The 10,086-nt window shown below is 36.0% G+C and overlaps 1 pseudogene; it reads left to right on the forward strand.

The window, feature by feature from the left end:
- The first annotated feature begins 381 nt into the window (after positions 1-381).
- On the forward strand, positions 382-588 carry LOC118518270 (guanine nucleotide-binding protein G(I)/G(S)/G(O) subunit gamma-5 pseudogene; annotated as a pseudogene).
- Positions 589-10,086: the final 9,498 nt, after the last annotated feature.

Raw genomic sequence — 10,086 nt, forward strand, 5'->3', positions numbered from 1 at the left:
TTCTTAAAGTACTATTTCCATCTTGCTATACCTCTACTCAGAAAAATTCTGCTAACCTCCAAGATTCTACAGTGAAATCATTGCCCTGATAGTAAAGAAATTTATTTTACCATGTGCCTAACCTGTATTTTCTATTCAATTTTTAGCCATATTCCTACATAAATTCTCACAAGTAGTCATATATTTATTTGTTAACTTATGAACATTCAGTCTTCATATCTATTTCCCCAGTTCATCATCCTTGGTGAATCAGGTGTAGAGACTGGAAATTCAGCACCATGGATAGTTTTGTAGTGTTGAAGTCAAAGTCCCTTTGATACCGAGGGAGCCTTGCCTGACCAGTCTACCCACTGCAGAATCTGCCCAGCTCTCGCAAGTGCCATGTCTGGTTCCTCCAGAGTCACTGTTAGGAAGAAAGGGGTTCAGCAGTTCTGGCTGGAAGCCAGACTTGACCGCATGAAGGTTTCTTAGGCAGCTGCAGATTTGAAACAATTCTGTCTGTAGAATCCTCAACATGATCCCCTGGTGACTGGAGTATCTTCAAGTAGGAATACCTTCAGACTCCAGAAAGTCTGTTCCTTTTTGTAGTAAAACAAGTCTTTGGATGGTTTTCTAAACCACTTTTTATGAAGCAGTGAATATTCAAAAGAGAACTAAATTTGAAGCCTATACAAAAGCTTATCACTATAACACATGCCATACTATATAAACTCCTGCTTTTGTCAATCCTTAACATCTACCTCTCTGAATCTTCATAAATTTCTATTTCACAAGGCTAATTATTTTATAAACACTGGCAGCAGCATACAATAAAATACTTAGTGAAAAAAATAGTCATCCTTGATAACCCTGCTCTTTCTAAAAATTTTTTATTACACTATAATTAACATACAGTGTTATATTAGTTTCAAGTGTACAATATAATGATTCAGTAATTCTATACATTGCTTAGTGCTCATCAAGATAAGTATATTCTTTTTTTTTTTAAAGATTTTATTTATTTATTTGACAGAGAGAGACACAGCGAGAGAGGGAACACAAGCAGGGGGAGTGGGAGAGGGAGAAGCAGGCTTCCCGCTGAGCAGGGAGCCTGATGCAGGGCTCGATCCCAGGACCCTGAGACCATGACCTGAGCCGAAGGCAGACGCTTAACGACTGAGCCACCCAGGTGCCCCAAGATAAGTATATTCTTAATACTCTTTATCTGTTTCAGCCATTCCTCCACCCACCTCCCCTCTGGCAACTACCAGTTTGTTCTCTGTTTTTAAGAGTCTAGTTTTATTTGTTTTTCTTTTTTTGTTTGTTTTGTTTCTTAAATTCCACATATGAGTGAAATAATATGGTATTTGTCTTTCTCTGATTGACTTATTTCAGTTAGCATTATATCTTCTAGGTCCATCCATGTTGTTACAAATGAGAGCTTTCAGTCCAGAATTTTTGTGGATCCCCAAAAGTCCAATTTATGTTCTTATCTTTACCTTGAGTTTAATCCATGAATGTCAAGGAAAGCCTTTTCTCTTAGGTGTTTGCATTCCAACTAGTGCTAGCAATAATGCACCTCTTTTACACACGTATTGTCTTTATCTGCATTATAGTCTCTAATACTTTTGACAGAGATGTATAGTTTATAAAGCCTTATTAATTTATTGGGGAAAGTCCAAGTACACATGTGTATGTTGGATATAACTGAATCCATTTTCCCTGTTTCAAGATGAAGAATTTACCTAGTTTTTCTTAGCTTTCCAGTTTGTATTTATATCTAACCTGGCTGCATCTATTTTTGTAGTCAGTTCTGCTTCACTAAATTACTCTTTATATTTTTCCTTTCTCTTGATTTATCTCTTCTTTTTTTTCTGTACTCTTTACTTTATCCCCTTTACCGGGACATGGATTCAACCCGGTATCCACTTATTTTCTCTTTTCCCAATTACCCTCTCAGTTATCACAGATTAGCATTCAGAAACAGGTTTTGACATAGAAAGTTATCACGGTCTTCCTATAGTCAAAGTTGTATAAAGAAAATAAGGATTTAAAAATTTATACATTTTAAACTACTTTTACATTAGCAATACCAGGGATGTTAAAGAAATATAGTGCATTACTTACTGTTGAATAACTTGCAAACTAACTAGAAATATAAGGAAACAGGCCCATCGATTTAGAAAAATAACAACATAAAGCAGACTAAGGACCAAATACTATTAAGAAATGGCCCCTGGGTAGGTTTTTATTGACATGGAAATTTTAATTCTCTTATGAAATTTCTAAAGTCTGTCTTTCCTTGCATGTAATTGATTGAATTAACATTTAATTAACATTAAGGCTTTTAAAAAGATTTATTTATTTATGAGAGAGAGAGAGAGTACAGGGGGAGGGGCAAAGGGAGAGAGAGTCTTAAGCAGACTCACCCTGAACATGGAGCTCAGAGTGGTCTTGATATCAAGACCCTGAGGTCAGTGGAGGATAGTTGGAAGAAAGGCAGGCAGGGCAAGAGGCCCCTGTCCTAAGAGGTACTCTTAAAAGGAAAAAGACCCCATTCTGATATTCTACACCACCCTGGAAGGAGCCCTCCACCCTTTCCCACATGAACAACTACCTGGTAGGTACATGAGCGCATGAACAAAAACCTGACTGGATGACAGGTTCGTGGAGGGTTAATCATAATAAAACCACCTGCCAACAGTCTCACAAAAACTTCTAGACTTAGAAATTCCAATGGCAACTCTCTCAGGTCCCCTTCGTCTTCAGGGGCTTTGTACTATAGCTCAACAAGCTTTGCTTTGCTGCCCACCATTCTTTGTCTGGTCTCCTCTTCATTCTTTGAAGTAGCATGACCAAGAACCGCAGGCACTAAAGGAAAAGAAATCCTGAAACAAGATCATGACCTGAGCTGAAACTGAGTCGGATGCTTAATCGACTTTGCCACCCAGGCTTTAAAACCAAAGCCTCTATGTAGGATTTCATCAGTTGAAAGGAAAGAGTACAACTCTGTTCTTATCATCTTCCCCTGTCCTATATCACCCCTACTCCTTGATCATAGGCCAGTAGGGATCCTCAAGTTCAGGGCTTCCTTTCAACAAATAGGAAAACTATGTAGGGAGAGGTTTAATTCTTCTCAGGCTGATATGAGATGTTTATCCTATGGACTATAAGTTGATTTAAATGTGAAAGGTCTTCCTTGGAGAATCAGAGTTTTCTGTATAGGATCCTTCTATGTAGGATCCTTCTATATATAATCCCCCCCACCAACTTGGATGGGGCTTTCTGTTTGAGAGGTCATTTCTTTATGTCAGAGGGATTATGTAGCATAGATATATTTTCAAATTGTTCACCTTTACCTTCTTCACGTTTTTTCTTTATGTAATATTTCTCTTACATATTTACCCACTTGGGGCAAATATCTGGATAGGCAGGCCTCTGAACACATTGCTCAGGCAAGACATTACAAGATAGTTGATGATTCATTTTTATTCACTGGTGAGTTTATGCTTGCAACTAACATGTCTTGTTGTGAGTTTTTTAAAAAGCCTTATATAGGGAAAGTATTTATAAAAAACAGTAGTGAGGCATACATTTAAATTTGAACTTTTTGAAAAGATCTTAGTACTTAATACATGAGGTGATGCAAACTATTAAACTTAGAGTCAGCAGATATAAAATTAGTTCCACACAGTAGCTCATCTTTACCTGAATGTCATATATAATGACATAATGTGTAAGTGATTTTAAACTGTGGAATGCCATAAAATGTGAAACACTGAAATTATTGTTGGTCATTGATAGTAATATGTTTTTGTTCAGACAAAGCTATTTAGAGCAAAGTATAGTGGTAAGATTTAAAAAAGTTTCATTATGGAAATGGGTCTTGATATAGGCTGCAAAGAAAATAAGAATTGGATAATCTATGGAGAAAGAACAATTTTAAAGGTAGAGGAAACTGGATGATGACAACCTCATATTGGGGAACAGCAAGATAAATCGTCAGCTGGTATGAAGAATGTGTTGAAAGAAGTAAGAAAACATATACTTACCTGTGATTAAAGAGATCTTTTTCCTAGAGAGATTATAAAGATACATTAGATTGCTATGGCCAAACGTAAAAAAGAGGGAAATATGAAATATACATTAAATTGCTCCTAATACCAACTATCAGTCAACATTTTAAAATGCTTTTTTTTTAAGTAGGAGGGGCTACTTTCATTTACTGCCTCTTGTAACACTTTTAACAACCCTAGAATAAAAGGTATATTATTTTCCCAGAATCACATATAGACTGAAGCTTAGGTATGTTGGTTAACTAGCTTAATGACAAAAATGTTTAGGTATAGAACTTGGATTTGAAATCTGGCATTTTTGGTTTGGAGTACAGATTCTCTTTTTTTTTCCCCTCTGCTCATTTTTAAAAAATTTTAATTCCAGTGTGCTAACATACAGTGTTATGTTAGTTTCAGGTGTACCAGATAGTGATTCAACAGTTTCATATATTATTCGGTGTTCATCAAGATAAGTGTAGAGTACAGACTCTTAAACATAAAGCTATATTGGCTCTCTTGACCAAAAGACTAAATGATAGTATGTAGAAATAATGAATAATTAGCCTCCAAAACTAACACAGCTTTAATTATTTTTAAAGTAAAATATTACACTCGCAGAAACAACAATATAGAATATTTTCACTCTCACAGGCTTAATCAATTTTAATATTGTAACTACATTTGTTTTACATTATTAAACTAAAGAAAATATTATAGTTGTAGTTAATGCCTTCTGGGAATTCTTCCTGATCCTAATTTCCTCACTTCCTAGAAGGAAAAACTACCAAGAATTCAGTATTTATTAGTCCCATGCAAGATTATTTTTCAAAAATAAATTTATTCCATAAACTATTGTCTGAAAATAGTATATGATATTTTTTACAAGTTTTAAATGTTATGTGAAGGCATGCTAAGTTCAAAATATTTTTGAGGTGAATACCTGATTATATATATAGCTCTTTGTTCATTCATTTTAACTTATGTAGAGTCTTCTATTTTATGAATGGACCACAATTTTCCTAACCACTCACCTCTAATGGATAACTAAACTGATTCCAATTTTTCTGTTTTATATATAATGCTGTCATGCATACAAGGATTGAAACATCTTCAGATTGGGTTACTACTGTTCTGCATGTAGAGAGCTTAAAAGTTGCCACTCTATCATAACAAGAAGTAAAAAGCTGAACAGACTGCAATCAGCAACTCTTCTTGGATCTATAAGACAGTGGAGAACACAGAGTAAATCACTGTGCCCTGTGATTGTCCTCCCAAGACTGGAGAGACAGACAGGTGGATACAGGGATCATGGCTTCCCAGAGCAGAGACTTACCAGTGGAAAGTGTTAGGGTAGTGAGGTTGAACATTTTTTCATGTGTCTGTTAGCCATTTGTATGTCTTCTTTGGAGAACTCTCTGTTATGTGCCCATTTTTTGACTTATTTGTTTTTTGGGTGTTGAGTTTGAGAAGTTCCTTATAGATCTTGGATACCAGCCCTTTATCTGTAGTGTCATTTGCAAATATCTTCTCCCATTCCGTGGGTTGCCTCTTTGTTTTGTTGACCATTTCCTTTGCTGTGCAGAAGCTTTTTATATTGATGAAGTCCCAAAAGTTCATTTTCGCTTTTGTTTCCCTTGCCTTTGGATATATATCTTGAAAGAAGTTGCCGTGGCTGACGTCGAAGAGGTTACTGCCTATGTTCTCCTCTAGGATTCTGATGGATTCCTGTCTCACATTGAGGTCTTTCATTCATTCAGAGTTTATCTTTGTGTATGGTGTAAGAGAAAGGTCGAGTTTTATTCTTCTGTATATAGCTGTCCAGGTTTCCCAGCACCATTTATTGGAGAGACTGTCTTTTTTCCATTGGATATTTTTTCCTGCTTTGTCAAAGATTAGTTGACCATAGAGTTGAGGGTCCGTATCTGGGCTCTCTTATTCTGTTCCATTGATCTATGTGTCTGTTTTTGTGCCAGTACCATGTTTTGGTGATCACAGCTTTGTAATATAGCTTGAAATCAGGCAATGTGATGCCCCCAGCTTTGGTTTTCTTTTTCAACATTTCCTTGGCAATTTGGGGTCTTTTCTGGTTCCATACAAATTTTAGGATTATTTGTTTCAACACTTTGAAAAATGCCACTGGTATTTTGATCAGGATGGCGTTGAAAATATAGATTGCCCTGGGCTGCATAGACATTTTAACAATGTTTATTCTTCCAATCCATGAGTATGGAATGCTTTTCCATCTTTTTATGTGTTCTTCAATTTCTTTAGTAAGTGTTCTGCAGTTTCTAGAGTATAGATCCTTTACCTCTTTTGTTAGGTTTATTCCAAGGTATCTTATGGTTTTTGGTGCTATTGTAAATGGAATCGATTATTAGCCATCAGGGAAATTCAAATCAAAACCACATTGAGATACCACCTTACACCAGTTAGAATGGCAAAAATTGATAAGGCAGGAAACAACAAATGTTGGAGAGGATGTGGAGAAAGGGGAACCTTCGTATACTGTTGGTGGGAATGCAAGTTGGTATAGCCACTTTGGAAAACAGTATGGAGGTTCCTCAAAAAGTTAAAAATAGAGTTACCCTATGACCCAACAACTGCACTACTGGGTATTTGCCCCAAAGATACAGATGTAGTGAAAAGAAGGGCCACATGCACCCAATGTTCATAGCAGCAATGTCCACAATAGTCAAACTGTGGAAGGAGCCAAGATGCCCTTCAGCAGACGAATGGATAAAGAAGATGTGGTCCATATATACAATGAAATGTTACTCAGCCATAAGAAAGGATGAATACCCACCATTTGCATCGACATGGATGGAACTGGAGGGGATTATGCTAAGTGAAATAAGTCAAGCAGAGAAAGACAATTATCATATGGTTTCACTTATATGTGGAACATAAGGAATAGCATGGAAGACATTAAGAGAAGGAAGGGAAAAGTGAAGTGGGGGAAATCAGAGGGGAAGACAAACCATGAGAGACTATGGACTCTGGGAAACAAACTGACCATTTCAGAGGGGAGGGGTTGAGGGGATGGGTTAGCCTGGTGATGGGTATTAAGGAGACCATGTATTGCATGGAGCACTGGGTGTTATATACAAACAATGAATCATGGAACACTACATCAAAAACTAATGAAGTACTGTATGGTGACTAACATAACATAAAATAATAATAATAATAATAATAATAATAATAATAATAATAATAATAATAATAAAAGAAAATGTTAGGGTAGGAAACCTGAGCTATAATTGGCAAATTGCTGGAGGCTCAGTGTGGACAACTCTGAGAGTTAAAAACTCTAGTTGGACCCTGTCATGGGGGACCTCTGTGCCATTGTGAATATTACTTCCAGGAGCTTGACCAGGTTCTCAACAGTAAATATTAGAGAAAAATTCCCTCATTTTTCTAGCAGGGGAAGAGGAAAAGGAACCATTTTGAAATACACCAGAGCACTCTGTCCTTCTTAAGAAGGCCTGCCCTCAGGAGAAGCTAATCAGGTAGCATCTATTGTGCTGGGGTTTTATCACAGCCTAACTTATTTGGCAGGAAGGAAATAATCAATTCCAATCAGCTGTAGATTCCATGTGAGAGAAAAGGAATATCTAGCTTTAACTTACTCTAGCCATCTTGTCCTACCTAAGGTGGGGAAGGGGGACTGAGAAGCATGTGTGAAGTTCACAATCCAGGGGCACAAGCTCACTAAAAGACTGAGACCTAATTATAGGACTACTGAATGCTTCCCCTCCTCCACAACTTACCACCACATTACTAAAGGAGTATTTATAATAGTTCCTTTTACCCAGGATATCATGTCCAGCTATCAAGAAAAAATTACAAGACATACTAAAAGGCAAGACAACACAGTTTGATGAGACAGAGCAAGCACCAAAACCAGACATAGCACAGATATTGGAATGATCAGATTGGGTTTAAAACAACTGTATTTAATATGCTAAGGACTCTAAGAGATGAAGTAGACAGCAAGCAAGAACAGATGGATGATGTAAGCAGAGAGATGGAAATCCTGAGAAAGAACCAAAAAGAAATGTTAGAAATCAAAAATACAGTGACAGAAATGAAGAAGACTCTTTCCTGGGCTTATTAGTAGACTGGGTTCCTCCTATATTTATATGGTCTTTATAACGATGTGCTATAAAGACCTGGACATTTCCTTGTTAACAAGATGTACAGAGGAATGAGATAGTGGGTGCCAAATATGTCTCACAGGGAGTTATTCTTGAACATCAATATATATTAAGGTGACCTTTTCATCCAGTGTCCAGAATGCCATATAGGTGTGGCTATTTAAATGTATCATGCTTTTAAAAACCCATTTTAAAATTCTTCATGTAGGAAAAAGAACTTTTGAAATCATGGGCAGCAAGGCATTTAACTTTTATTTAGTGTGCCCTAGGGGTAACTCATCTTCCAGAGAATTTCTAAAGCTGATAATTCTAACAACTGCACTTTTGTTGGATTTGACCTTGGTAGCTTGGTCTCAACACTATAGTATGAGTTTGTGAAGAATGGCTGGAAGTAAAGCAGTGAAGCCTTATTTCTCTCATTTGTTGCAATGCTATCTGACCTGAGTCCAGGTGAGCTGGGTAGTTGGCTCTTTTTGTGTTGGGTTGTTACATATAATGTTTACTTCAGCAGCAATAGCTTTATCACCTCAACTGCCCTTGAAACTTAACAGAAAAGTTTATATGCTCATCATCTTGTTTCAAAACTTTGTTGCTTAAAAATTGCTTAACTGTTTTCCTAAGAGTTGACTTGATTTTCCTTACTCATTGAGATCTGTAGACCTGCCAAGTTTGAATTTTATGGCTTTAGAAGATAAATATATATATATATATATATGTATATATATATTTGTTATATATAAATATATATTTATTTATTCTCTGCAAGCTGGCAAAAAGGTCAGTGTTCTTTTCCAAGCTCATATTTCATAGGTAGTTATGTGACTCAATTTAAAAATTATGGGTAAACATAGGTTGAAACCACAAAATTCTGGAATAATTACATTAGCCAATTTCTCAAAAAACAGATCTGAGAATCAAGCTTTTTAGCTTTAACTATTGTCATCTATTCTCCATATTGCATAATGTGTGGGGAGGAAGCCTTAGACAATAAGAAAATAATTGGATTCAGTCTTATAGTGTGGCCTTGGGAAGATATTGAGAATAGTTGGTGGGTTTTTTGTTTTTGTTTTTGTTTTTTACTGTGTTTAGCATATGTGGCTTATAAACAATGCTATAATATTGAAATGATTGGCTTTCTTTTATATTCCCCATGAATGTTACTAGTGATGTGCTGATAAATGTTTAACATATGGCTCTTGGGCTGGGGGGAACTCAGATTTGTAGATTTGCCAATTTCCATGGTATAAATATTTCCATCATTGCTGATGTCAACCAGTTTGCAAAAGTTTCAAAAATTTAGCAGTCAGCTCTCAAAAGCTAGGCACACTGCTAAGTGTAATTTTGTCTACTGCCGTGAGTTAATGTACATTTATGAAGACGTTTTGTTTGGTAATGTTATTGTTAATAACTGTATGTTTGTATATCAAAAATAAATTTGAAGTATTTTAAGATGTTTAAAATGAGATAATAATAATTATTTTTGCTTTTGTTTCCCTTACCTCAGGAGACATATCTGTAAGAAATTGCTATGGCTGATGTCAAAGAGGTTACTACCTATGTTCTCCTCTAGGATTTTAATGATTTCCTGTCTCACATTTAGGTTTTTAATCCATTTTGACTTTATTTTTCTATGTGGTATAAGAAAGTGGTCCAGTTTCATTCTTTTACATGTTTTTGTCCAGTTTTCCCTACACCATTTGTTGAAGAGACAGTCTTTTTCCATTGGATATTCTTTCCTGCTTTGTTGAAGATTAGTTGACCATAGAGTTGAGGGTCCATTTCTGGGTTCCAAATATTACTGTGATCCAAAATATTAGAGAAGAAAAGAGAACTTATTTTTTTCTTCTTTGAGAGCTAAGAAGGTTTGGGACAAGACTTTCTAGATTGATCTAACT

This window comes from Halichoerus grypus, chromosome 12, assembly GCF_964656455.1.
Source record: "Halichoerus grypus chromosome 12, mHalGry1.hap1.1, whole genome shotgun sequence".
NCBI lineage: Eukaryota > Metazoa > Chordata > Mammalia > Carnivora > Phocidae > Halichoerus > Halichoerus grypus.